At 33.1% G+C, this 24,836-nt stretch overlaps 1 pseudogene; it reads right to left on the bottom strand.

The window, feature by feature from the left end:
• Positions 1-24,407: 24,407 nt before the first annotated feature.
• On the bottom strand, positions 24,408-24,521 carry LOC139861003 (small nucleolar RNA R71; annotated as a pseudogene).
• Positions 24,522-24,836: the final 315 nt, after the last annotated feature.

The raw sequence follows: 24,836 nt of genomic DNA, 5'->3' as shown, positions 1-24,836 counted from the left end.
TTAAAATAAATTTTCGTAATTTTAAGAAATTTAGATAAGAAGTAGAATAAAAATCTAAGTCCTAAAAACTAGAATAGCGAGAAATAAGAGAGAAAAAGAGTTCGTCGAAAAAGGTCGAAAAAGAAAAAAAATATGGTTGAAAAATAAAAGGTGACGGAAAAATAAAAGAAACTTATAAAAACTTAAAAATACTTAACTAATTTAACCTTATTACTACAACTAACTTAAAATTATAATCGCAAATTGAAATTACTAATTGGAATGATAATTGATACATAGTAAAAGGTGTAAAAATATTAAAGCTTACAAGAAAAACTAAATCCCAAATGGAAATAACTTAAAAAGAAACTAAAACTTAAAAAGGCGTCGCAAAATTCTAAAGCACCTAAATCTTAGTCTAAAGAAAAAGCACTTAAGGAATTCTACGGCAAAGCCTAAAAATATAGGAGTAAAAATAACTATAGCAAAAACTAAGTTTAAAATTAATTATGAGCTAAAAATACAAAAGTTACGCTACAACGATTAAAAAGGTACAAATTATAAAAATATACAAAAAGTTGTAAAAAGTACAATTTTTATAAAAATATTATTTTTATGTTATTTATTTAATAAACTATTAATTTTACAATTTTAATAAAACTAATTAAACAAAATACATAAATATAAAGTAAAAAGTAAAAATAAAACTAAAATTAATAATAATAATAATAATAATTAAGTTAAATAATAATAATAATAAATTATTACCCGTAATCAATGCGAAATTAGGGTTTTTGTCCGTGTGTCAGAGGGCCTCCGCGAGTCGCGGCAAATAAAGAAGAAAACCCCGCGAGTCGCGGGGTTCAGGAATTCAGTTGACAGCTTTTGTTTTTACGCGTTTTTCTTTATTTTTTTTTTTTTATTTTGTTTTCTGTTTTTTAAATAATTAAAAGATATTAAAATTAAAACTTATATTTTTATAAACTAAAATAAAAATAAAGAAACTTATAAAACTTAAATATCTAACAAAATCCTAAAAATACTAATATTTTTGTTTTTCTTTTTATATTTTTCGAATTTTTAAAACGTAATTTTACAAAAAAAAATGACTTTTAATAAAAGTAACTAAAAATCTTGTTTTTTTTTTTTTTTTTTATATTAGCGTTGCGCTTCCGGCTTTTAAGATTTCCCCGGCAGCGGCGCCAAAAATACTTGATGTGCAGCGGGGTAGTATATAAAATAGTTATTATTTTACTAGAAAATACTATTAAATACGATACAATTTTACACAAGATATTTATTTATTTATAGAATGGATATACTTAAACCTTGCTACAACACTTATAGGCAGTGTACCTAATCGTACAGTAGTGTAGTTTTTAGTAAGTCCGGTTCGTTCCACAGGGAGATCTTTAAGCAAAGCTCAACGCTATATTAGTTTACTTTTATAAAAATACAAATATATATATAAGTAATATTATTATTATAAAGAGGGGTTTTTTACCGTTTAATGACCGGTTTGTCGATTTTAAAACTTTAGTCGCAGTTAAAACCTAATGTAAAATATAAAATAAATACAAGACTTTAAATTAAAGCGTAAAGTAAATAACGATAATGAAATTGCGAATAATAAAAATGCGATAAAAATTAAATTGCGATAATTAAAAAGTACGATAATTAAAAGTGCGATAAAATGAAATAACAATAAATAAAAGTGCGATAATTAGAAGTGCAATTAAATATAAAATAAAGGAAATAAAATATGATATAAAAGAATTATGCTTATTTAAACTTCCGTAATCATGATGTTTGACGTGTTGGTTTTAGTTTTATGCCCATGGGTTAATTGTCCTTTGTCCTGGATTATTCAATATGTCCGTCTGGTTTTTGTCCATAACAGTCCATCAGTCATAAATATAAATTGCAAGTGTCCTTGTCAAATTATTATTATACCCGAAGATAAATATTCCAACTAATTGGGGATTCGAATTGTAACAAGGTTTTAATACTTTGTTTAATGAATACACCAGGTTATCGACTGCGTGTAAACCAAGGTTTTACTACTTTGTTAACAATTACACCAATTACCCTTGAATGTAATTTCACCCCTGTTTTAATTATTCTAGTGGCTATTAATCCATTCCCGTGTCCGGTTAAATGAACGATTATTCGTACATATAAATACCCTGCCCATCGTGTCCGATCGAGTGTATATGGTAATTTATAGGGACGCCCAATTGTAAATCTTTATATTAACATTAACAAACTTTCATTTAGTTAAACAAATATAAAGCCCATTAATAACCCATAGTCTAGTTTCCACAAGTGTCGTTCTTTTGTCCAAACCCCAATTATGGTACAAAGCCCAATTACCCAATTTTAGTAATTAGCCCAACATCATGATTACTTTGTTTTAAACAAGCATAATAATAACTTAGCTACGAGACATTAATATAAAAAGGTTGAACATAACTTACAATGATTAAAAATAGCGTAGCGTTACACGGACAGAATTTCGACTTACACCCTTACAACATTCGCTAACATACCCTTATTATTAGAATTATAATTAAAATTAAAATATAAATTATAAATATAAATATATTTACGTTGAAGAGGAAGAGAAAAAGGATGATAAATTCGATCAGAATTCGGTTGGCTTTATAGCCAGAAGTGAAATTTGGGGCTCCGCGACTCGCGGCAAAAAGCCCTTCAAACTCCGCGAGTCGCGGAGAGGTATTTTCAATTCACACCCTTGGAGTTTCTGGCTGCCGACAGTTTTTAATATATATATATAATATATATATAATTAATATAATTAATTATATATTATATTATATTTATATACATAGTTAACTTGTAATTTTTAGTCCGTTGCGTCGAGCGTTAAGAGTTGACTCTAGTCCCGGTTCCGGATTTTCGAACGTCCTCGCGTACAATTTAATATCTTGTACTTTGCGTTTTGAATCTTGTACTCTTGTGATTTCGAGACGTTTCTTATCAATAATTGGAACCTTTTTGATTGTCTTTTGTTCTTTTGAGCTTTTTGGTCGTTTGCGTCTTCAAATCGTCGAATCTGTCTTTTGTCTTCACCTTTTATTATTTAAACGAATATCACTTGTAAATAGAACAATTGCAACTAAAAGCTTGTCTTTCTTGAGGAATAATGCTATGAAATATATGTTCGTTTTTAGCATTATCAGCAACCAATTTCGCTTCATCCTCCACATAAAAACATTTATTTTGTGGGGATCAAATTGCACCAGTACGTGGGAACTCCAACATGAGGAAGAATAATATCATCTATGAATTATCGGGTACAATTTACACTAAACATTCCATCGGAGGAAATGTTCCAGCTCCACCCATCAGGCTACTCAGAGAGCGTGACAGTCCCAAATTCGGCCAACATATTTTCTAGTAGTTCCATGTTACGTGATCTAATATTCTGTCTATTCCACGACCAGTTTCAAGATCCGTTCCTATGACGATCCGCGAGACTACAATTCCCTTGTGTATCGAGATGGTAAAGTCTATTGTATTTTCTTTTCAAACTTCCACTTGCAAACCAATTGTCAAGCCAAAAATGTGTGTTATGACCATTTCTAATCTTCCTTATTAAGACATTTTGAGGCAGATAACCATTAGAGATGGATTTACACAACATAGACAAAATGTTATACCATATACCCGAACCACGAATAACACCACCATCCAAACCTGCGCCTTCAGATAGACGTGATGATCTCAACCCATTTAGCATCCGGACTTGAAGCAAAACGTCAAATCCATTTGAAAATAAGTGAGTGATTAAATGCCCGTAAACTAACATTATTTAAGCCTCCATTATCAAGGGAAGAAAGTGCCTGATCCCAACTTATCCAATGTATTTTCCGTTACCAATAGAAGATCCCCAAAAGAAATCCGATCGTAGACTTTCTAATTCGTTGATGACTCCCTCCGGACATTTGTACAACGAAAGAAAATAAACCTCAATGCTACCAAGGACCTGCTTTAATTAATGTAAGACGACCACCGATAGATAGGAGATTTACTTTCCACTTAGATAGACGCTTATAGAATTTTTCGATCAAAACTTTTCAAGTGGACTTTCCATTCATGTTCACCCCATTGGAAGTCCCATATAGATAAATGGTAATGAACCTCTAACACAACCGATATCCCATGAGTAATCATCAACTTCTGACTCGGGAACTCCCACTCCATATAAGTTAGACATATTCACGTTGATTTTTAACCTGGAAAAACGATGAAAAACATTGAAAACCTGCATTATATTATCCAAGCTACGTTTGTCCCAATATGAGATAACGATCGCGTCGTCGACCTAAAAAAGGTGAGATACCTTAACTGAATTGAAACCGATCGTTGCACCCTTGATCAAATTTTGGTTCACATAGTCCATCAAAATCAGATGAAGACCTTCCACTATAATTAAAAAGGAAAGGACTTAAAGGGTCACCTTGGAGTAAACCTCTTTGTAACTCGAACTCACTAGTCGGACTCCCGTTTACTAGAATGCACGTGCGAGCCGATACCAAACACATCCGCACCCAATTATGCCAAATGATGCTGAAACCGAGAGTATCTAGCATATGATCTAGAAATGACCAACTATTTGTATCGTACGCTTTCTCGAAATAGACCTTGAGGACCATCGATTGACGATTTCATTTTTTATATCAATCCAAAGTTTCATTAAGGATTAAATGACCATCTAGGATTTTTCTACCCGCAATAAACGATGTTTGCTCTTTACTAATAATCTTACCAATAACCTTAGAAATACGATTGGCCAAGATTTTGATAATAATTTTATATTGAACCCCGATGAGCGATATAGGACGGTAATCTTTGAAATATGTAGGTTTCACAATATTAGGGATTAATGTGATAAAAGCTGAGGTAGATCCTTTAGGCATCCTGCAATAATGAAAAGATTGTGAAATCGAAGCTACCAACACTGCTTTCAATACCTCCCAATACAATTTAATGAAAGCAAACGAATATCCGTCCGGATAGGTGTGTTTACTACCACCACAATCCCACACCGCCACCCGAATTTCATCCTCTGATACGGCCATCTCAAGTGTGACATTATCCTCCACTGTAAGTCGAGTAGTAGGATTAAGAGAGGGGGCATCCGTAATGTATATTTCTCTTGCAAACCTATCTTTAAAAAATTCGAAGAAATCTTTTTTAACAACCAAAGGATCCGTCACCCAATCCCTATTTATCTATATACCTTTTATTATTTGTTTATTATGATGATGTTTAAGTAACCCATGAAAAAATTTTGAGTTCTCATTACCTTCTATATCCCATTTGACCCGAGCCTTTTGGACGATATCTTGACTTCAATCTCTTGTAACTGGTCCAGTTTACCAAGTAGCTCAATGCCTTCAGCAAGGTCTGAGTCAGAAGCCGTACCTAATGATCGGGTCTTAAACGCTGATCATGATTGATGTTAAGAGGTGAATTTTATGTGTATATTTGAGGCTTAAAAAGCTATTTCATGAGGTTTTTATAACGAGTAATGATTTGGGACGAAAACGCGAAAACGGGGGTTAAAACAAGAAAAAAAAATGAGAAAACTGGAACCCAGCCGCAAGGAGGCGGCTGGTGGGCGCATGTAGGCGCCTGACATGGGTCATAATTCTTCTCAGGTGGAAAATGAGCATAAGGAGGCGCCTGGATTTGGCGCCCGGGCGTAATTTGCGCCCGGTGAGCATAATTTGCGGCTGGAGCTATTTTTGGATAAAATTTGAGGCCGAATTTGAGGGATTTAATGCTTGGGGGTTACCCTACTTCACCCCTTGATAATGCTAAAAACGAACATATATTTCATAGCATTATCCCTTAAGAAAGACACGCTTTTAGTTGCAATTGTTCTATTTACAAGTGATATTCGTTTAAATAATAAAAGGTGAAGACAAAAGACAGATTCGACGAATTGAAGACGCAAACGACCAAAAAGCTCAAAAGTACAAAGTACAATCAAAGAGGTTCCAATTATTGATGAGAAACGTCTCAAAATTACAAGAGTACAAAATTCGAAACGCAAAATACAAGATATTAAATTGTACGCAAGGACGTTCGAAAATCCGAAACCGGGACCACAGTCAACTCTCAACGCTCGACGCAACGGACTAAAAATTACAAGTCAACTATGCACATGAATATAATATAATATATAATTAATTCTTAAAATTAATATATTATATTATATTATATTATAAAAACCGTCGGCAGAAGAAAACAACAACATGTGAGCCTCCCCAGCTGGCCATGCGATCGCATGGCCTGGAGGAGCAAAACTCATGCGATCGCATGAGCCCCTTTTCCAGCCCACATGCCTATAAAATTCGCAGTTTAGTGAACATAAAACACATCTTTTTCCTTCTTCTTACTCAACGTATAATATATATATTATAATTTTAATTTTAATTTTAATTTTAATTTCTAATAATAAGGGTATGTTAGCGAATGTTGTAAGGGTGTAAGTCAAAATTCTGTCCGTGTAACGCTACGCTATTTTTAATCATTGTAAGTTATGTTCAACCTTTTTAAATTAATGTCTCGTAGCTAAGTTATTATTATGCTTATTTAAAGCCGAAGTAATCATGATGTTGGGCTAATTACTAAAATTGGGTAATTGAGCTTTGTACCATAATTGGGGTTTGGACAAAAGAACGACACTTGTAGAAATTAGACTATGGGCTATTAATGGGCTTTATATTTGTTTAACTAAATGATAGTTTGTTAATTTTAATATAAAGATTTACAATTGGACACACATATAAATAACCATATACACTCGATCGGACACAATGGGCGGGATATTTATATGTACGAATAATCGTTCATTTAACCCGACACGGGAATGGATTAATAGTCTATCTATGGAAATTATTAAAACAGGGGTGAAATTATGTACAAGGACACTTGGCATAATTGATAACAAAGTATTAAAACCTTGGGTTACACGCAGTCGATATCCTGGTGTAATTATTAAACAAAGTATTAAGACCTTGTTACAGTTTAAGTCCCCAATTAGTTGGAATATTTGACTTCGGATATAAGGATAATTTGACGAGGACACTCGCACTTTATATTTATGACTGATGGACTATTATGGACAAAAACCAGACGAACATATTGAATAATCCAGGACAAAGAACAATTAACCCATGGGAATAAACTAAAATTAACACGTCAAACATCATGATTACGGAAGTTTAAATAAGCATAATTCCTTTATTTTCATATTTAATTGCACTTCTAATTATTGCACTTTTATTTATTGTTATTGTATTTAATTGCACTTTTATTTATTGTCATTGTATTTAATTGCACTTTTAATTTTCGTACTCTTTAATTATCGTAATTTTATTTTATCGCACTTTTATTTATCGCAATTTCATTATCGTTATTTACTTTACGCTTTAAATTAAGTCTTTTATTTATTTAATATTTTACATTAGGTTTTAACTGCGACTAAAGTTTTAAAAATCGACAAACCGGTCATTAAACGGTAAAAACCCCCTTTTTATAATAATAATATTCCTTATATATATATATATATATATATATATATATATATATATATATATATATATATATATATATATATATATATATATATATATATATATATATATATATATATTTGTATTTTTATAAGATTAAAACTAATATAGCGTTAAGCTTGTTTAAGTGTATCCCTGTGGAACGAACCAGACTTACTAAAAACTACACTACTGTACGATTAGGTACACTGCCTATAAGTGTTGTAGCAAGGTTTAGGTATATCCATTCTATAAATAAATAAATATCTTGTGTAAAATTGTATCATATTTAATAGTATTTCCTAGTAAAATATAAGCTATTTCATATACGCCTCTACGCACATCAAGTATTTTTGGCGCCGCTGCCGGGGAACATTCTTGCTTAAACGGCGGAAGCGCAACGCTAATTTAAAAAAAAAAGATTTTTATTAATTTTTAGTTTACTTTTATAAAAAAAAGTTTTTGTAAAAATACGTTTTAAATATTCAAAAATATAAAAAGAAAAACAAAAATATAAATATTTTTAAGAGTTTGTTAAATATATAAGTTCTATAAAAGTTTCTTTATCTTTATTTTATAAAAAAATAAGTTTTATTTAATTTATATAAATATATTATAATTATATAAAACAGAAAATTTAAAACAGAAAACTGAAAAAAATATATATTAAAACTCGAGGCCCGTACTGTAGCTGCCCGTAACCTGGCCCAAAACCCTGGCTCATGCGATCGCATGAGCCCGAAGGCAATTTCTCATGCGATCGCATGAGTGTGTCTGACACGCCAACAGGAAACCCTATTCTGCATTAATTACGGAGTATATATTATTATTATTATCTAAACCCTAATTAGGGTTGTTTTTTAATATTAATATTTAGTTTAAGTTTTTATTAATTAATTTATATATTAAGTTTAATTAGTTTTAATAAATTACAAAATTAATAGTTTTATAAAATAAATAATATAAAAATAATATTTTTATAAAAATTGTACTTTTTACAACTTTAAGTATATTTTTATATTTTGTACCCCTTTTTATCGTTTTAGCGTAATTTTTGTATTTTTCGCTCGTATTTAGTTTTAAGATATAGTTTTTACCATAGTTATTTTTACTTCTAGATTTTTAAGATTTGCCGTAAAATTCCTTAAGTGCTTTTTCTTTAGACTAAGATATAGGTGCTTTAGAATTTTGCGACGCCGTTTTTTTATTTTATATTTTAGTACCTTTTTAAGTTATTGCCATTTGGGATATAGTATTTCTTTTAAGCTTTAATATTTTTAGACGCAACTTTTAATTCTTAGTTTTTAGTTCCTTTTTAAGTTTCGACGCGCTACTTTCTTATTTTTATTTTTCGACGCCTATTATTTTTCAATCTTTTATTTTTTGACGTTTTTCGACACGCTCTTTTTCTTTCTTATTTCTCGCTATTCTAGTTTTAGGACTTAGATTTTATTTTCTACTTCTTCTCTAAATTTCTTTAAATTACGAAAATTTATTTTAAGTGGTTAAATTGATAGACATCAAAATTTTCTGGTTCGTAGTAATAGTTGGATTTGTACGTGGACCGGGTTATTGGAGCCAAACAGTACTCAATTATATTGAGACCAAACGAATCCTGCCCCTCTGCTGCATCTTTTGGCTATTCGAAACGTGGGCAAAATCAGAAAAGTCTATTAATTTAATAACTTATATAATTTTTCTTATTTTTATAACTAATAGGATATTCAGTGAATGCACCGAGCAAAACGTTCACCACCTTTTGTACGTTCAGCACCTGTAACTCGATCAAGACATCTAGCAAACATCGTTGCCGTTGATTTTTCTTTAGAATCGTCATCCAGTCGACCAAGTACTCCAATTCAAATTTCCGATAATCCATTTTTTGAACCCGACCTCACAATTGAGAATCCGGAGAATATTCAGGGATAATTCGTAGATCCTGAACCACTAATCTTTCCTCCGGAACCACCAATCATTCAAACAGAGATTGTTGAGGAACGAACCATTAAATCAGAATCCTATAGTGATTCAAATTCAACAAATTCAATCATGGAGAATCTGGAACCTCTAAGTATAGAAGACCGAATGAGAGCTAAACACACTGGCCAAGGTCACGCAATTACTCAACCTGACATAAATGCGCCAGATTATGAAATCAAAGGACAAATTCTACACATGGTGACTAATCAATGCCAATTTAGTGGTGCGCCGAAGGAAGATCCAAACGAACATCTTCGTACCTTTAATAGGATCTGCACTCTATTTAAAATAAGAGAAGAGGAAGATGAACATATATATCTCATGTTATTTCCCTGGACTTTAAAGGGAGAAGCCAAAGATTGGTTGGAATCGTTACCTGAAGGGGCGATTGATACATGGGACGTTTTAGTTGAAAAATTTCTTAAACAATTCTTTCCGGCATCTAAAGCCGTGAGACTTCAAGGAGAAATTGTTACGTTCACACAAAAGCCAAATGAAACTCTATATGAGGCTTGGACAAGATTTGGAAAGTTATTGAGAGGATGCCTGCAACATGGTTTAGATACCTGTCAAATAGTACAAATATTCTACCAAGGATGCGACATCACTACAAGGAAAGACATAGATATAGCAGCTGGTGGTTCTATTATGAAGAAAACAGAAACTGATGCTTACAAAATTATTGATAACACTGCTTCCCACTCACATGAGTGGCACCAAGAAAAAGATATCGTTAGATCATCTAAAGCAGCTAGAGCCGATTATAGCCATGACTTAGATTCCATTTCTGCAAAGATAGATGCTGTCGAGAGACGAATGAAAAAGATGACTAAAGATATTCACTCAATACGAATTAGTTGTGAGCAGTGTGGAGGACCACATTTGACAAAAGATTGTCTCAGTATTGAATTAACAATGGAACAAAGAGAGAATGTTTCATACATAAACCAAAGGCCTGGAAATAATTATCAGAATAATTATCAACCGCCAAGACCGATCTACAATCAAAACTAAAATTATAATCGAAATGTTCCATACAACAACCAACAAGGTCCTAGTAATCAACAAGTATCCAATAATACTTACAATCAGCAAAGACCTAATTTTAAAAACAAACCACCACAAACCGATGATAAAAAGCCAAATTTAGAAGATATGATGACGAAGCTAGTTGAATCTCAAACGCAGTTTTTCACATCTCAGAAGCAAACCAATGAACAAAATGCTCAAGCATTTAGAAATCAACAAGCTTCTATTCAAAATTTGGAACAAGAAGTAAGTAACCTAGCAAGGTTAATAGGTGAAAGAAAACCAGGAAGTTTACCTAGTGATACAAATGCTAACCCCTGGAATGAAACAGCTAAAGCCATTACCACAAGAAGTGGTATTACACTTAAACCACCTGAAATACCTGTAATTTCTGATGAAACTATTCCTACTCCACAAGAACCACAACCTGAACAAAATAAGGAAAAAGAACCGGTAGTTGAAAAGGTTAATGAAGATAACACAGTTAAGGCTAAACCTTATGTTAAACCATACCAATCACCACTTCCTTACCCGAGTAAAATGAGAAAAGAGAGACTTGAAGTCGAGCAATCCAAATTCTTAGATATGTTTAAACAAATAAATGTAAATCTTCCTTTCATTGATGTGATTTCAGGAATGCCTAGATATGCTAAATTTTCGAAAGATCTAATCACAAATAGAAAGAAAATGGAAGAACTCTCGGCTGTTACTATGAATGCTAATTGTTCAGCAGTGCTGTTGAATAAGATACCAGAAAAATTATCAGATTCAGGAAGTTTCACAATTCCATATTTTCTGGGTAGTCTTAGTTCAATAGAAGCATTGGCAGACTTAGGTGCTAGTATAAATTTAATGCCGTATTTACTATACGCTAAACTAGACCTTGGAGAATTGAAACCAACACGAATAAGCATACAACTAGCCGATAGATCAGTAAAATATCCTAGAGGGATAATGGAGAACATGCTAGTTAAAGTTGGTACTTTGGTATTTCCAGTAGATTTTGTTATCCTGGACATGGAAGAAGATTCTCGAGTACCTCTCATATTAGGAAGACCATTCTTAAACACGGCTAAAGCAATAATAGACGTGTTTGGTATGAAACTGACCCTAAGTATAGAGGACGAGAGTGTTAGAAGAATCACATGCAGAATTGTTAGAAGAATTTCCAGAATTACAAGGAACAGGAGAATGTTCTTTAGGAGAAGGAACTGAACCAATTGATGAAACTGAAATGTTAGCTACACTTATGGCTAATGGATATGAACCAACAACAGAAGAAATTCAAATGCTAAAAGAAGAAGACAAATATCGATATAAATCATCGATAGAAGAACCACCGACATTAGAGTTAAAGCCACTTCCAAACCATTTGGAATATGCTTATTTACATGGTGAATCTGAATTACCTGTAATAATATCGTCTTCTCTTACTAAAAATGAAAAATCTCTGCTCATTTCTGTGCTAAAAGCTCATAAACCAGCCATTGCATGGAAAATTCATGATATTAAAGGAATAAGTCTTCGTATTGCACACATAAAATCCTTATGGAAGAAGGTCATAAAACGTATGTGCAACGCCAACGAAGACTAAATCCTAATATGCAAGATGTTGTTAAAAAAGAAATTATTAAACTGCTAGATGCAGGTTTAATTTATCCAATTTCTGATAGTCCATGGGTAAGCTCAGTTCAATGTGTGCCCAAAAAGGGTGGCATGACTGCCATTACAAATGAGAAAAATGAGTTTATTCCTACTAGGACTGTAACATGATGGCGTGTTTGTATTGATTATAGAAAATTAAATGACGCCACCAGAAAAGATCATTTTCCCTTACCTTTTATTGATCAAATGTTGGAAAGATTAGCCGGAAACAGTTACTATTGTTTTCTTGATGGTTTTTCCGGATATTTTCAAATTCCAATAGCACCCGAGGACCAAGAGAAAACCACATTCACGTGCCCTTATGGTACTTTTGCTTACAAACGCATGCCATTTGGACTTTGCAACGCCCCTGCAACCTTTCAGAGGTGCATGATGGTGATTTTTCACGACATGATAGAAGAATGCATGGAAGTTTTCATGGATGACTTTTCAGTCTTCGGTGATACTTTTGAAACATGTCTAGTTAATCTGGAACGAATGCTTATTAGATGCGAATAATCAAATCTAGTTCTTAATTGGGAGAAATGCCATTTCATGGTTAAAGAAGGCATCGTTCTTGGACATAAAATTTCAAAGGAAGGAATTGAAGTGGATAGAGCTAAAGTAGATGTAATTGCTAAACTTCCACATCCCACCAATGTTAGAGGAGTTAGGAGTTTTCTAGGGCATGCCGGTTTTTACCGACGTTTTATAAAAGATTTTTCTAAAATTGCCACTCCTATGAATAAACTCCTAGAAAAGGATGCTCCATTCATCTTTTCAGATGAATGTATCAAATCTTTTAATATTCTTAAAGAGAAACTTACTAATGCGCCGATCATGATAACTCCAAATTGGAATCTACCGTTTGAACTAATGTGCGATGCAAGTGATTTTGCAATGGGAGCCGTTTTAGGACAAATGATTGAAAAACGATTTCAACATATTTATTATGCTAGTAAGACGTTACAAGGAGCACAAACAAATTATACAACTACTGAAAAAGAACTCCTTGCTATTGTCTTTGCTTTTGACAAATTTCGATCATATCTCGTTCTAACAAAAACGGTGGTCTATACCGACCATTCTGCTCTTAGATACCTATTTTCGAAACAAGATGCTAAACCACGATTAATCCGTTGGATCTTACTCTTACAAGAGTTTGATATTGAAATCCGAGATAAAAAGGGAGCAGAAAATCTCGCCGCTGATCATCTTTCTCGTCTTGAAAATCCCGAATTAGAAGTTCTAAATGAATCAGCCATACAAGACAACTTTCCTGATGAATATCTATTGAAGATAGATTATAATGAAATTCCATGGTTTGCAGACTATGCAAACTACTTAGTATGTGGATTCCTTGAAAAAGGATTATCGTACCAAAAACGAAAGAAATTCTTTAGTGATATAAAACACTATTTCTGGGAAGATCCACATTTGTTTAAAAGTTGTCCCGATGGAATAATACGCCGATGTGTATTCGGAGATGAAGCTAGTCAAATCTTAAAACATTGTCACACAGGACTAACAGGAGGGCATTATGGGCCTCAACTAACAGCAAGAAAAGTTTATGATGCTGGATTCTATTGGCCTACAATTTACAAAGACGCACACTTTCTTTGCAAATCCTGTGATGCATGTCAAAGGGCCGGAAAAATAAGTTAACGTGATGAAATGCCACAAAATGTCATTCAAGTATGTGAAGTATTTGACATTTAGGGTATTGACTTTATGGGTCCATTTCCAAAATCTCATAATAATCTCTACATTCTCGTAGCCATTGATTATGTATCTAAATGGGCGGAAGCACAAGCTCTCCCAACTAACGATGCACGAGTTGTAGTCAACTTTTTAAAACGTCTTTTTGCAAGGTTCGGAACACCGAAAGCTTTAATAAGTGATCGGGGTACTCATTTCTGTAATAATCAACTTGAGAAAGTTCTCAAAAGATATGGAGTAACTCATAAAATCTCCACTGCTTATCATCCACAAACAAGTGGACAAGTTGAAAATACCAACCGAGCATTAAAACGTATTCTAGAGAAAATCGTAGGATCAAATCCGAAGGAATGGTCCATTAAATTGGAGGATGCACTCTGGGCTTTTAGAACATCCTACAAAACTCCAATTGGAACAACACCTTTTAAACTCGTTTACGGAAAAGCATGTCATCTTCCAGTAGAAATTTAACACAAATCATTTTGGGCTTTGAAGACATGTAATCTTGATTTACATAAAGCTGGACGTCTACGGTTAAGTCAACTAAACGAATTAGAAGAATTAAGACATGAAGCATACGAAAATTCGTTGATCTATAAGGAAAGAACGAAGAAATCTCATGATAAAAGAATCAGAAGTTCAAAAGAATTTAAAGAAGGAGACAGAGTTCTTCTTTTCAATTCACGATTCAAGCTATTTCCTGGAAAATTGAAATCAAGATGGTCTGGACCATTTATAGTCAAAAGAGTTTTCCCATACGGAACTGTAGAATTAATAAATTCAAATGGGATTGAATTTAAGGTTAATGGTCACAGAGTTAAACATTACATAGATAGTCCAATGGAAGTCGACAACGAAGTTAATCACAATTTTGATACCACAGCTAACTAAGTGTGGGGCGAATCAAGTCTTTAAAGGATAATATGTATTTCTGTTAGAGTTAGATTTTCTGTTTTCGTGTAGTTCTCGAGAATGGAACCCGAATGGTCTTTCCCTAGCAGACCCTAAAGAACTAGTCTTCTCCCCCCATTCTGAATTTTTGTTTTTTAGGTTTTGCGAGATGAAGACTTCCTGTGAATTAAACCATGGTCTAATGCTACACGCTTTGATCACTAAACATAATAATGACACCCTTCCAAGTGAAATAGTATCATTAATCAGAGGTAAATTGGACGGAGTAAGAAAAGAATCCAGATGCGAAAATAATAAGTTACAATTTGGTAAAGGAAAATCAAAATCCGCAGCGAAAAGAAGAGCACGACACCTTGAAAGATGTCACAAATGCGAAAAATGGTCACACGAAGGTAAATGTTCAAATAATCAAACCTATTCAAATACCGAATTTGTTACTTTATGCAGAGATGGACCGTTCATATGTTTAGAAGAAAAAACGTTGAATGCTCGAGGTTACGCCTATGTAGCCATGGAAAACCAATTAGTCCGACTATCTTATGAGTGGGCTAGAGCATATCACTAAGAAATCTATTTCACAGGTAAGTATGTACAGTTTTTATTTTTATTTTTAAACTTTTGATAATAAACGCTAAATTGTTCGCTATAAAGTATTAAATTGGTATTCAATAAAATTAGGTCTTGCGACCGAAATTATTGATATCATACAAAAATTTACTACATCACTGCGAAATTTACCGTTTATTCGTAAGGTATAAATATCTTTAATCAATCAACCTAAAATATTTCAAAAATTCGTCATGAGTTAAACTAGGTTATGAAACCGAAATTACTTTACCGAAAAGAGGGGCGTATATTTTTGATAATATTTGATTGATTAAAGTGGGATAAAAGACCAAAAAGATTTTTAATTTTATTTTAACTTTGTTTTTAAAATTAATATATAAATATTAAATTAATATTGTAAACTTCTTTAAAATTGTAAATATTTGGAAAATTAATATTTTTAATATAAGTTTGTATGTATAAAAACAAAATATAAGTTTAGTGTGATTTTTTTTAAATTTTATTAATATGAATTTTTAATTTTATGCATCTTAAATTTAAGTTTGGTGTGAATTTAAAAACAAAAATTTACTTTATTTCGTTAAGTTAAAAATATGATTTTTAAAATTCATCGTGAGTTGAAGACTAGGTCGTTGAACCGAAATTGCTCTACTCAAGGGAGGGACGAGAACTTTTATTATCATTATTTTTAATCTTATTGAATTAAAGTATCCCAAAAACATATAAAAAACCCAAAAATCTTTGCTTTTAAAATCGCGCTTAAAAATGACAAATTTTAAAATTTTTGTCGAGGGACGGACTAGGACAACGATCCGAAACACCCTCGCTCCTAAAGGAAAACAAAAATTTTTAGAATTTTATTAATTTATGTTTTAGAAGTTATAAGGTTTCTATAAAAAAAAAAAAAAAAAAAAAATGCCAAAACACTGTACCCGGACCTCCATGCGATCGCATGGGGTTTACACTTCAACTCCATGCGGTCGCATGGAGCTGAAAATCAGGCCAGATAGAAAAAGAACCAGCGAGCTGTTCTTCAACCACAACACACACACATACACGAAACTCTCTCAAAACTTCACCAAATTTCACCAAATTTTCACCGTAATTCGTCAAATTTCTTGCTCTAATCATGCCTAGATTCGCATTCTTCAGCAAAAAGGTAAAAATTACACCCCTAAACTCATAAATTTGCTAGTTTTTGTGAAAATTACCAATATTTTACCTAATACAATTTTGGTAATTTCTAGTGTAATTAGTGTTAAATTGTTAGTATTTTATGCATGTATAACCTAGATTGATGCTATTTAACATGATTTGAAGCCAAAAACTTCAAAATTTTTAGAAATCTAGGGTTTGTGTTCTTGATCAATTTGGGACTTTTTGATATAAACAGGTTATGGCCGATTTTTGTCATGAATTGTTGCTAAATTAAGTAGTGTAACATGTTTAGGTAGTTAAATAATCCAAACATTGATCCTAAACATGATTTTTGGAGATTAAAGTGGACTTTTTAAGTCTAAAATTCATGAACTTGATTAATTTGATACAATTGCCATTTGAGACTTGTTTAATTATTAGTAATGACTATTTTGACATGTTATTTGAGTTAAATGCTTATGAACTTTGTATACATTTTCATATGTGCTTATTTGAAAAAGTATAGAATTGTAAAAAATGTGAAAATGTGTATAAGTTTAATCTTGATTTAACATGTTATTGTGATTGTTTTAAGTTATTATTTTGCTAACACTAATGCATATTTGGATGCACAAACTTTGTATTTAATGTGTTTTGCAGAAAGCCGATACTGGAGGTTCATCATCGTCATCATCTAGATGACCTGCTCCAGCACCAGAACCAGAACCAGAAATGCAATACGAGCCAGAACCCGAACAAGTACCACAATAGGAACAACAACATCAGCCTGATCAACATGTACCCTATTATGATCCGCTACAGAATGTTAATGAATTCATAGTATTTCTGATGTATCCGACTGTAGAATACCCAACGATTCTTGAACACACATTGCATCCTAATTTAAGATTCGATAGACGATGGAGAGATTACCCGGCATATCAAAGTAATAAATTTAAATTGGTAACAAAAGAGGTAGAGGTGCCAAGGGTAATTGATTGAAATTCTTTGGAAATGGTCCATCTAGCTGACAGTGTTAGACAGCATTTGATTCAAAGGTATGGCAGTTCTTCTTTTACAGATTGGGAACGTCTTTTCACCATTCGTAGTCCTGTATATAAGGAATGGTGTGTTGAGTTGATGAGTACTATAGCGTTAAATGTAGATGTAGATAGGTTAGATGATAGAAGTTTTCTTAGATTTATCCTTGGCGGTAGGATGTACAGGATGTCCATGATGGACATGGCCAGGGCATTACAGATTTACACTCCTAGTGAATTGCTACTACCCGATTGTATGAGTTTGATTTATCGTGGTGAAAGGGTAGATAGGAACTTTGACGCGAACGCCGTTTGGAGGCGTATGTCAAACTATAATGTTTTTACACTGGGAGGAAAACACTCCTACTTACATATTAACAAAGCCGAGCTTCGTGTAATTCATAGATTTTTGGCTAACTCGATTACACAGAGAGGTCACAATAACGAGAAAATGACCTTACATGATTTATTTTACCTAAAGTGTATTCGAGACCCGAGAAGCTTTGTTAATATCCCTTACTGTGTTGGTTTTTATTTATCTAAAATGGTAGAAGGAATGCAGGACGGGAGTATAATAGGAGGAGGTATTTTTGTTACTCTCATTGGAGAGTATTTAGGTGTTGATAGGAACCAAGGGGGTCCATTACAGGTTTGTAGAGAACAGGATGAGACCATAGGATTGCGGGTTTATGCGGGTGCTAAGGTATTGAAGAGTAGACGCAACCAGGCAGTTCCCTATGAAGGTAATCATCCTCAGGTAGAGAGAGGCTCAGATGAGGAAATGGAGGAAGCGGAAGACATTAGGGATGTCTTTCAAGATGCTATTCTTGACGTCCACGTTCGTATAGATGAGGAAGCAATGATGAACGCGGCCAGACATAGTATGTACGAGCAGTGGAACTCCGAGCGAGTATACGAGGACTATAGGCGACGCCAACACGATAGCTGGTTAGTTCATCAGCACCAAATCATGAGTCAGCTATCATATCAGGTACCAAATAACTACGTGCCTACTCGACCTGCTCATTTTCCGCCACACAGTCCCGACATCCGACCACCCTTTAACCGGTATGACTATAACCAAGCCTATCAGAACACCTATAACCAACAATGGAACCCACCTTACGAGATGAACTGGAACCCCTATCCAGACTGATTTGGTTCCATTGGTTATTTTTATGATTTTTATGTTTTTATCTTTTTACTTTTTCATGTTTAAACTTATGTTATTGGATATATTTATGTAATTTTTATCATTTTTATTATTATTGTGTACTAATATTTCACATTTAGGATTTGAAAGTGGGATATTAAGTCCCATTTCAAATTGTCATGCATGTTTATATTTGTATTGTATGTATATTGTCAATTGTACAAAACAGGGTAAAACAGCGCATTTTCAAAGACTGGCATTAAGTTCAGCAAAAGCTAGTACTTTTGACGACAAAACGAAAAACAAATGTGATGAAACAACAAGACGGAATGAACAAATGATGTGCACCATTTATCATTCAGCAAACAAACGCCAATATGTTTGGAAATTTTGGTAAAATTTAATCATTTTTCTACGCTAATCACCCCCAATAATTTAAAATGTTACCGATTTCTTGCAAATGAGGGCATTGCAAGATCTTAAGTGTGGGAAGGGGTTAAATTCTTTCAGAATTTTAAAAATTTTTGACTTGTACACTTGGTTACCATTAGAAATACTAGTAACGCAGTAGTTGTATTAGAATCTAGTGCTCTCTGATAATAAAGAACAGCCCTAGTCTTATATACTGACTACCCAATTCTAGTAAAATTTTTCAAAATTTTCAATTAAATGAATTCAAAATCATGTTTATACATATTTATGAACGATAAAACTAGGTGTTAACATCGAAATTATTGTTACCTTGGAAAGGACATAAATTGAGAAACAAACCAAAATGTTAGAATTCATTTAAAATGGAATAGAGGACAATAAAAAGGAAAATAAAAGCCAAGTGTGGGAAAATTTACCAAGTTATTTAAAACATATATCACACATATTTTTGTAACAAATAACTGAAGATACTTTTGTTTTGGACGATTTTAATCAGTTTTACCCGATTTACTGTAATATATTTGAAAGAAAGATGGATCTACACGATGAATCAATTCCATCATTAAAAGGAAGTAAAGTCTTCCGAAAAAGAAACGCGCTTCTTGATTTAGGTCATGAAGTTGTCGTCCAGACCAGCTGTAGGTTGACGAAAAATCTAGAAAAGTCATCTCTAAAATCAGCAGGAAATCCACGGACCTCAGCATCAAACAGGGTCGCCAAGTGGTCAGACTTATCCTAACCATGAGAGGATCTGTCTCGTAAAATGGGGAGGACGCCGTGCAAATTAGCTGGATAAGACTAATGAATCAGAGCCCTAGAAAGGATAATTTCCTTAAAGATCAAAAATCAGCTTTTAAGCCTGATATTACTCAATCCTAGAGATTGACCTTAAAGATTGAGAATTACAAACTCATGAAATTCGATGATATCTAAACTCGAGCTTGAACGAGAAAATATTTTGATCAAAATTACAAACCGATTTATTTTCTGAAAACCCATTTTCAATGCGTTCATTACCATTGAACGTAAAATCATAGGAATTCACCTGAAATTCATTAGGTCACCTGAACCAAATCGGGTGTCAACCGTAAGAACGGTGGTTGCATAGCATGGTCAAAGACAGGACCTTGTGCCAGACCGGAAAATTATAAGGGTGAGCTTTACTATTGCTCCTACCAAGGATAGTAATTGCATCCGATACGTTGTAGACCATAATTAAAAGCATGTCAGGGGACATTGCCTTAACAGTTGCTTGTTCAGCGCTTTCCTTTACAACCGGATGGTAGTTTACCGAAAGGTAATATACAGAACAAGTATACTGGACGTGTTGCTTTCCCAATACAAGGTTAGCAAGTGGGTGACACAAAACCGCAAGTTTTGAACTAAAATTTTCAAAAGATCAAATGTTTTCATAAAGATCCAATTTCCTTAATGGATCTAAATTTTCATAGTCATGTGAGACTGTATACCACATCGTTACTACCATTGTTCATACCGCCGTATAGAAATCACTGATGTACAAAGTGTGAAGAATAAAGAAGTGATTCTAGTATATTTCAAGACTATATTACTTGAGGACAAGCAACGCTCAAGTGTGGGAATATTTGATAATGCTAAAAACGAACATATATTTCATAGCATTATCCCTCAAGAAAGACAAGCTTTTAGTTGCAATTGTTCTATTTACAAGTGATATTCGTTTAAATAATAAAAGGTGAAGACAAAAGACAGATTCGACGAATTGAAGATGCAAACGACCAAAAAGCTCAAAAGTACAAAGTACAATCAAAGAGGTTCCAATTATTGATGAGAAAAGTCTCAAAATTACAAGAGTACAAGATTCGAAACGCAAAATACAAGATATTAAATTGTACGCAAGGACGTTCGAAAATCCGGAACCGGGACCAGAGTCAACTCTCAACGCTCGACGCAACGGACTAAAAATTATAAGTCAACTATGCACATGAATATAATATAATATATAATTAATTCTTAAAATTAATATATATATTATAAAAACCGTCGGCAGAAGAAAACAACAACATGTGAGCCTCCCCAGCTGGCCATGCGATCGCATGGCCTGGAGGAGCAAAAGTCATGCGATAGCATGAGCCCCTTTTCCAGCCCACATGCCTATAAAATTCGCAGTTTGGTGAACATCAAACACATCTTTTTCCTTCTTCTTAGTCAACGTATAATATATATATATATATATATATATATATATATATATATATATATATATATATATATATATATATATATTATAATTTTAATTTTAATTTTAATTTCTAATAATAAGGGTATGTTAGCGAATGTTGTAAGGGTGTAAGTCGAAATTCTGTCCGTGTAACGCTACGCTATTTTTAATCATTGTAAGTTATGTTCAACCTTTTTAATTTAATGTCTCGTAGCTAAGTTATTATTATGCTTATTTAAAGCCGAAGTAATCATGATGTTGGGCTAATTACTAAAATTGGGTAATTGGGCTTTGTACCATAATTGGGGTTTGGACAAAAGAACGACACTTGTGGAAATTAGACTATGGGCTATTAATGGGCTTTATATTTGTTTAACTAAATAATAGTTTGTTAATTTTAATATAAAGATTTACAATTGGACACACCTATAAATAACCATATACACTCGATCGGACACGATGGGCGGGATATTTATATGTACGAATAATCGTTCATTTAACCGGACACGGGAATGGATTAATAGTCTATGGAATTATTAAAACAGGGGTGAAATTATGTACAAGGACACTTGGCATAATTGATAATAAAGTATTAAAACCTTGGGTTACACGCAGTCGATATTCTGGTGTAATTATTAAACAAAGTATTAAGACCTTGTTACAGTTTAAGTCCCCAATTAGTTGAACTATTTGACTTCGGTTATAAGGATAATTTGACGAGGACACTCGCACTTTATATTTATGACTGATGGACTGTTATGGACAAAAACCAGACGGACATATTGAATAATCCAGGACAAAGAATAATTAACCCATGGGAATAAACTAAAATCAACACGTCAAACATCATGATTACGGAAGTTTAAATAAGCATAATTCCTTTATTTTCATATTTAATTGCACTTCTAATTATTGCACTTTTATTTATTGTTATTGTATTTAATTGCACTTTTATTTATTGTCATTGTATTTAATTGCACTTTTAATTTTCGTACTCTTTAATTATCGTAATTTTATTTTATCGCACTTTTATTTATCGTAATTTCATTATCGTTATTTACTTTACGCTTTAAATTAAGTCTTTTATTTATTTAATATTTTACATTAGGTTTTAACTGCGACTAAAGTTTTAAAAATCGACAAACCGGTCATTAAACGGTAAAAACTCCCTTTTTATAATAATAATATTACTTATATATATATATTTGTATTTTTATAAGATTAAAACTAATATAGCGTTAAGCTTGTTTAAGTGTATCCCTGTGGAACGAACCGGACTTACTAAAAACTACACTACTGTACGATTAGGTACACTGCCTATAAGTGTTGTAGCAAGGTTTAGGTATATTCATTCTATAAATAAATAAATATCTTGTGTAAAATTGTATCATATTTAATAGTATTTCCTAGTAAAATATAAGCTATTTCATATACGCCTCTACGCACATCACCCCTATATAATGAAAACCCTAGGCTATGAATTTATATGCTTTTCCATCAATTTTTAGAGCATCAAACACACAAAAACACATCAGTAATCATCATCAAATCAAGATTCAAGCTAGATTTCAAGGAGTGTTCATCATGCAACTTCAAGAAGCAACCATGATCATCATCATCATCACCAACATGCTTGGCTAGTTTTCTTATCTTTATTCCTTCCATGAACAATTGATACATGTGTTATTTTCATTCAAGTTTATGTGGTTTGTAATGTTATAATACTTATGTCTTTTGAATTGTGATATTATAAACCAATTGTTTATTGATCAATGTAAGTATTATTGATTGTGATTATTGCAAGTTGAATTATAGTGATTTAACATTGTGTTCTCGATCCAACTTAGTGTTAATTAGATTAAGGATAAAGACATAGTGTCTAAGTTGCATAATTCAATCTCAAGATAGTTAGAATTGATAAGCCTAAAAAATCTTGTCTATGAGATTTGATCAATACTTGATAAGCATAATACTTGTTTGAATGAATGCATGTTAGATTAGAATTGTGAAGGGATAAAGGCTTTTAATCTCATTGTTTACATTTCAATCTTCTCAATTGCGTTTTAGTTTAAGTCTTTTAGCTTTATTCTAGTTGATTAATTTGAATAGTTTTTAGTTAAACAAACAAACCAATCCTAATATTGCTTGCTATTAACCACTATTTCTCGTGAAACGAATCCTGCTTACCCTATCTAAAGTAGAGTAATTAGGCTATTTTTGACCGGCCCTTCGACACCGATCAAATTTTGGCGCCACTGCCGGGGAAGTGTGCGCTTGATTGCAAGCTCTTATTTTATTTGCTTTCTTGTTAAATTAGAAAAACCATAAAAATCATAAAACATAAAAAAAAAACCCAAAAATATTGTTTTATTTTATTTTGTTTGTCAGTTTTACGCTCGGCATTCTTGTTTCTGTTGAAGTGCAGGTTAGTGTATGCAAACTCGGAGTTCAGGAGATCAAAATCTTGAGCCTTTAAATCCGGAAATCGAGAAATCTATAAAAGCTAATCGAAAAGCTACAAGGATTCTGAAAAACTGGACAGTGGCTTCAGCATCAACACAACCACCACCAGAGTCACATCCTATTGTTCCACCAAACTCTCCTAAATCAGACTCCGACGTTGAGGAGGAAGTTTTTGTTCAACAAACCGAAATGGCTGACCGTGAAAGAGGAGTAGACACCTACTACCAACCGGGTGATTATGCGAACCATTCACCCATTGTTTTTCCTGCACCGGCAGGAGGAAACACACGAAGATTTGAGGTCCGGCCTCAACTCATATCGATCTTGCCAACCTACCGAGGTATGGTCAATGAGGAACCATATGAACACATCACTGAGTTTAATGAAATATGTGCTACTAATCAGGTAAACGGTTTCACTGATAATTAGGTACGCCTTCGCTTATTTCCTTATTCATTGAAAGATAAGGCAAAACGTTGGTTTCTCTCTTTACCCGCCCGGAGTATTAATACTTGGGTGGAAATGAAAAAGAAGTTTTTAGAGGAGTTCTACCCGATAAGTAAGACTTCAGACATGCGTACGCAAATAAAATCTTTTAAACAATTACTGGGTGAATTATTTCATGAAGCGTACGAGCGTTTGAAGGAGTTACTTAGAGCATGCCCACACCATGAGATACCGGAATTGGTTAAAATTTTCTATGATAGTTTGGATTCCCAAAATAGGCAATTCCTTTTGGCGGCTAGTGGTGGTGCGTTTTTAACTGGATCTAGTGATGAAGAGTGGACCTTCTTTGAGCAATTAAGCAAGGGTTCGAAAACCCAAGCTTCAGTCAATCGGAAACAACCTAGTACTTCCCGAGTGAATCATGTTTCTGACTCGGGTGGTTCATCTAGGAACTTAGAGCAAGAATTAGATGATTTGAAAATGATTATATTTAACAACCCAAACCAGGGTCTTGCTTGTAATGTTTCGCGGGTTCAGGAAGTTTG

This window comes from Rutidosis leptorrhynchoides, chromosome 7 (genome assembly GCF_046630445.1).
Source record: "Rutidosis leptorrhynchoides isolate AG116_Rl617_1_P2 chromosome 7, CSIRO_AGI_Rlap_v1, whole genome shotgun sequence".
NCBI classification, from domain to species: domain Eukaryota; kingdom Viridiplantae; phylum Streptophyta; class Magnoliopsida; order Asterales; family Asteraceae; genus Rutidosis; species Rutidosis leptorrhynchoides.
Note: the sequence above shows the minus strand (reverse complement) of the source record. Positions and strands in the feature narration are given on the sequence as shown.